This window comes from Sapajus apella, unplaced genomic scaffold (genome assembly GCF_009761245.1).
Source record: "Sapajus apella isolate SASKATOON/1434 unplaced genomic scaffold, GSC_monkey_1.0 scaffold51, whole genome shotgun sequence".
Classification (NCBI taxonomy): Eukaryota; Metazoa; Chordata; class Mammalia; order Primates; family Cebidae; genus Sapajus; species Sapajus apella.
The window spans coordinates 11071676-11077580 of NW_022436991.1; the positions used below are offsets into that span (position 1 = coordinate 11071676).

General features: G+C 46.6%; 1 protein-coding gene and 1 pseudogene across 2 annotated transcripts in view; one reads left to right on the forward strand and one right to left on the reverse strand.

Moving 5' to 3' along the window:
• TNRC6A (trinucleotide repeat containing adaptor 6A) overlaps positions 1-5905 on the forward strand; it is a 221969-nt gene that overhangs the window by 55376 nt on the left and 160688 nt on the right. The gene's annotated exons all lie outside the window — the stretch shown is intronic.
• The window catches only part of LOC116526416, a 9423-nt pseudogene continuing 4147 nt past the window's right edge, over positions 630-5905 (reverse strand).

A 5905-nucleotide genomic window follows, 5' to 3' on the forward strand; every position in this document is an offset into this window, starting at 1 on the left:
TTTTCTCTTTCTCTTTCTTTCTTTCTTTCTTTCTTTCTTTCTTTCTTTCTTTTTCTTTCTTTCTTTCTCTTTCTTTCTTTTTTAAAGATGGGGTTTCACCATGATGGCCAGGCTGGTCTTGAACTCCTGACCTCAGGTGATCTACCCACCTTGGCCTCCCAAAGTGCTAGGATTACAGGCGCGAGCCACTGAGCCCGGCCCGGCCATGCTGGTATTTTTCATTGTACTTTCTTTTTCTCCTTTTTCTTTTCTTTTTTTTTTTTTTTTTTTTTTTTTTTGAGAAGGAATCTCACTCTGTCACCAGGCTGGAGTGTGCAGTGGCACGATCTTGGCTCATGGCAACCTCTGCCTCCTGGGTTCAAGCGATTCTCCTGCCTCGGCCTCCCAAGTAGCTGGGATTACAGGCACCCACCACCATGCCCAGCTAATTTTTGTGTTTTTAGTAGAGACAGGGTTTCACCATGTTGGCCAGGATGGTCCCAATCTTTTCACCTCGTGATCTGCCTGCCTCGGCCTCCCAAAGTGCTGGGATTACAGGCGTGAGCCACCGCACCAGATTTTTCCATTGTCCTTTCATTGGCTTCACAATAGGTAGAAATGATTTCTCGATTCTGGTAATAGAGTAACTCTTAGTCCTGGTTCGAGGCATGACAGTTGTGAGCATGCGTATATGTGGTGGTGTGTAGGTACACACACACACACATGCTCAAACTCTTAAACAGGAGCTTCTGCAAAAGTATGTAATAAGCTGGAGAAAATCATTTTCACCAGCATCACCTCCATGAAGAGCACTGGGTTTATTTGAAAGAATTTTCTTGGTGAATTGTTTAGAAGAGGATCTGAGTTCACAAATGATCTCAGTGTGTTCAGAACTGCCTTACAAGAGGCAAGCAGAGGCCTCCTTTAGTTTACTCCACAGGAAGTGAGAAGAGAGAAGAGGGAGTGTGAAGATGTGTTGGGGAGTCCCCAAGACACCCTCAGGTTTGACGATTTGCTGCAAAGGCTCGCAGAACTCAAAAAAGCTGTTGTATTCACAGTTACAGCTCAGTACAGTGGAAGGATACCAATTAAAAATCAGCAAAGGGGCCGGGCTCGGTAGCTCATGCCTGTAACCCCAGCATTTTGGGAGGTCAAGGCAGGCAGGTCACTTGAGCTCAGGAGTTCAAGAAGCAGCCTGGTCAACATGGCAAAACTCCGTCTCTACTAAAATACAAAAATTAGCCAGGTGTGATAGCACATGCCTGTGGTCCCAGCTAATCAGGAGGCTGAGGCAGGAGAATCATTTGAACCCAGGAGGCGGCGGTTGCAGTGAGCCGAGATCACGCCACTGCATTCCAGCCTAGGTGACAGAGCAAGACTCCATCTCAAAAATAAATAAATAGATAAATAAAATCAGCAAAGGAAAAAGGTGCTCAGGGCAGAATGCAGGCAGGAGTTTCTAGCTGTAACCTCCTAGAGAGTTATATGTGTAGTGCTTAATTCTCCCAGCAATGATGTGTGACAACACACACAGAACATTGCCAACCGGGGAAGCTCACCTGAGCCTTTGTGTCCATGGCTTTTACTGGGGATTAGTTACCCCGTGTCCAGCCCCTCCAGAGGTCAGGCTGATACAGCATGACCTCAGGCCCACACCATAAATCATGTTGTTAGCATCAACTATCTGGCATGGCTTAAGGCCCCAGATATAGAAAAGTCCTCTTACCAGGCAGAATATTTTGAGGGCTTAGCAGTTATATTGCAAGAACAGGTGAAGGGCCAGTCCTTCCTCTGAGATGTGCAGGGTTTAACCATTCCCAAGCCTGTTGAGTTAACTCTGTAGTGATCAGAAGAGAAGCAGAAATGAAGGTAAGGAGGCCGGACGCAGTGGCTCACACCTGTAATCCCAGCACTTTGGGAGGTGGAGGCAGGTGGATCACCTGAGGTCAGGAGTTTGAGACCTGCCTGGCCAACATGGCGAAATCTCATCTCTACTAAAAATACAAAAATTAGCTGGGCATGGTGGCACTCACCTGTGATCCCAACTATTCGGGAGGCTGAGGAAGGAGAATCACTTGCAACTTGGAATTGGAGATTGTAGTGAGCCGAGATCATACCACTGCACTCCAGAGTGGGAGACAGAGTGCGACCCTGTCTCTAAATAATAAAATAAAAAATAAAGAAGGGAGATATCAGAAGACTCTTGTGTGTAGGGTGCCTTGCAGTAATCCCCAAATCTCACACATGCGCACGCACACACGGGCACACGCACACACACACACACACACACACACACACAGCCTGTAAGAAATCCCAAAAAGTTTTCTGTATATGAAGAGCTTATGGAAATCTGTGAGCAGGTAGGGTTTTGCATCAGAGAAAAAGTGTTTGATTGCGGCAAGGGTAGGGGAGAACAGAAGTGGGGACAGACAGAAGCCAGGAGAAGTAAGGTACAAGGCTCCGCAGAATCAGGGGGAGGGTTACAGGCAGATTCTAACATCAGAGGGGCAAGATTTGAAGTGGAGAGACTGATCTGATGAGGAGGAAGGGCAAACTAACTTTATTTATTTATTTTTTATTTATTTATTTTAGAGACAAGTTCTCACTCTGTCACCCAGGCTGGACTGCAGTGGTGCGTGCAATCATAGCTCACTGCAGCCTTGAACTCCTGGGCTAAAGTAATCCTCCCACCTCAGCCTCCCGAGTAGCTGGGACTACAAGTGCATGCAGTTAAACCTGGCTCATTTTTTTTTTTTCTTACAGAGATGGGATCTTGCTATGTTGCCCAGACTGGTCATAAACTCCTGGCCTCAAGCAATCTTCCTGCCTTTGTCTCCTAAAGCACTGGGATTACAGGCATGAGCCACCACATTCAGCCTGGAAAGAATTTGTAAATGGTCCCACCCCAGTTGAGTCAGAGACTGAGAATCAGAGTGGAGTGTTAGGTTGTTATTGGTTTTTAATTCGCTGGTGAATCTAATGTGTAGCCGGGCTCGAGATCTACTGCTCAAAGGTGTTTTCTTCACAGTCATAACAGTGGTCTTGTTCCATATTACCTTAAAATCGTTTCTCAACCTTGGCACTATTGACATTTTGGGGAGGATAATTCTTTGTCCTGAGGGGCTGTTTGGTACATTGTAGGATGTTTCTTTTGCAGTATCCCTGGCCTCTACCCAGCTATAGGCTCGTAGCACTCCCTCCCCGGTTATGACAATAAAATATGTCTCCAAACATTGTCAGTGTCTTCTAGTTGGTCAAAATTGCCTCTGATTGAGCTACTACCTTGCAAGAATTATTGAAGGTGAGGCTGGGCACAGTGGCTCATGCTGGAATCCCAGCACTTTGGGATGCTGAAGCGGGCAAATCACAAGGTCGAGAGATCGAGACCATGCTGGCTAACACAGTGAAACCCCATCTCTACTAAAAATACAAAAAATTAGCTGGGCATAGTGGTACCTGCCTGTAATCCCAGCTACTCAGGAGGCTGAGGCAGGAGAATCACTTGAACCTGGGAGGTGGAGGTTGCAGTGAGCCAAGATTGCGCCACTGTACTCCAGCCTGGGAGACAGAGCAAGACTCCATCTAAAAAAAAAAAGAATGAAGAATTATTGAAGGTGTCACTTGTGGAAAATTTGCTTGCAGAGACAAATCTCTCCCTGCCATTTCTCTATCTATGCTCTGCTAGGGTATCGATCAAATCTTTATGAGGTGGTGGAGGTGGTGGTGGTGCGGGGCAGCTGATTGTGATTCCTTGTGAGTGGAAAGTTGTGAGTGGTTGTACTGAAGAAATGGTGCATACCAACATAAATGGGAAACCTGAGTGTTTGTGAGAAATGACACTCAGGAAAATAAATGGGCCAGTGCAGTGGATCACACTTGTAATCCCAGCACTTTGGGAGGCCAAGGTGGAAAGATGGCTTAAAGTCAGGAGTTCGAGAGCAGCCTGGGCAGCATAGCAAGACCCCTTCTCTACAAAAATGTAAAAATTAGCTGAGCATGGCGGTGCATGCCTGTGGTCCTAGCTACTCAGGAGGCTGAAGTTGGGGGATCACTTGAGCCCTGGAGGTCAAGGCTGCAGTGAGCCATGCTCACACCACTGTACTCCAGCCCAGGCGACAGAGGAAGACCCTGCCTAAAGAAAAGAAAAAAGAAAAACTATATATAGCAGGGGTAGTGGTGACAGCTGGAACAAATCTCAACTCCAGCATTTACTCACTGGCTTATCTTAGCTGTCTAGTTACCTTTTAGTAACCAAAGCCACTCCAAAACTTAATTGCTTAAAAGAACACTACTCTTGGCCGGGCATGGTGGCTCACACCTGTAATCCCAGCACTTTGGGAGGCCAAGGCAGGTGGATCATTTGAGGTCAGGAGTTCAAGACCAGCATGGCCAATATGGTGAAACACTATCTCTACTAAAAATACAAAACTTAGCAGGGCCTGGTGGCGTGTGCCAGTAGTTCCAGCTATTCAGGAGGCTTGAACCCGGGAGAATTGCTTGAACCCGGGAGGCAGAAGTTACAGTGAGCCGAGATTGCGCCACTGCACTCTAGCCTGGGCAACAGAGGGAGACTCTATCTCAAATAAATAAATAAAAATAAAAAGAACACCATCTGTACTGCTCATGAGTCCATCAGTCAGTGGGGATGATTTTTCTGGTCTCATCTAGACTGAAGTGGTGGCTCTGCTGATCTCGGCTGGGCTCTGTCCCATGCCTGGGCCTCAGTTGGAACAAACGGACTCCTCTCATTCTGCAGAAGGCAGGCCTAGCCCTGTGCACATGGCAACAACAGGGTTCCCAAAGAATAAGTGGAAACTGATGAGATCTCTTGAGGCCCAGGCTTGGAACTGACCTATCATACTGCCAATGGCACTATTGTGGTCCAAGTAGATCACAAGGCCAGTGGCCAGGAAAACGGATTTCTCTCTTAATAAGAGGTGCTGCAAAGTTACTTAGCAAAGTGACCACAATGTGACAGGCAGGGAGGAGAGGAGAACTGTGGTCAGTCTACCACATTTGGGAAAACTACTGAACCTCGTTCAGCCTCAGTTTTCCCATTTGTAGAACAGGGATAGTGTTACCCCAGAGTTGTTAAGAAGATTCCATGACTAGTGCATAGTTAGTGCACTACTAATAACAGCTATTATTGCTGTCATATCATTCCTCTCTTTAATATATTTCAGTAGGTGGGGCATGGTAGCTCACACCTGTAACCCCAGCACTTTGGGAGGCTGAGGCAGGAGGATCGCTTGAGACCAGGAGAGTTTGAGACCAGCCTGGGTAACATACCAAGAAATATTTTTTAGTTAGCTGGGCATGATGGCACATGCCCGTAGTCCCAGGTACTCAGAAGGCTGAGGCAGGAGAATCTCTTTCACCCAGAAGTTTGAGGCTGCAGGGAGCTAGGATTGTACCACTGCACTCCAGTCATGGCAACAGAGCAAGACTCTGTGTATTAAAAAATTACACACACACACACACACATATATATATGTATTTATATATTTCAGTGCTTGCACTTTACTGAGTGAATATGTGCAATTTGCAAAGCCTTCATGATCTGGACCAGTCCCTCAACTCTACCCCACTTCCCCTGCGGGGCTTCAGTGCCTCTGAACTACTAAGCAGTCTGAAAATGGCACCACGCTTGCCTCCATTTTTATCACCAAGGCCATGCTTTCCACCTGGTATTGGCCACTGGAGCAATTAGATGCAGCAGGGCTGCAGTCTGCTCTAGGGCCTACTTCTTGCCCTGCCTTTCCCGCCCACTCTGAGAAGAGGTAATTATTTACCCTTAATTAAGGCCAGCCATGACCTTCAGTAGAGAAGAACATGGAGCATTCGATGTCATTGAATTACACTGTGAGAAAGTCATTCTCCCTTTGGTTGTGCTTTTCAGCACTTCTTTTTTTTTTTTTTTTTTTTT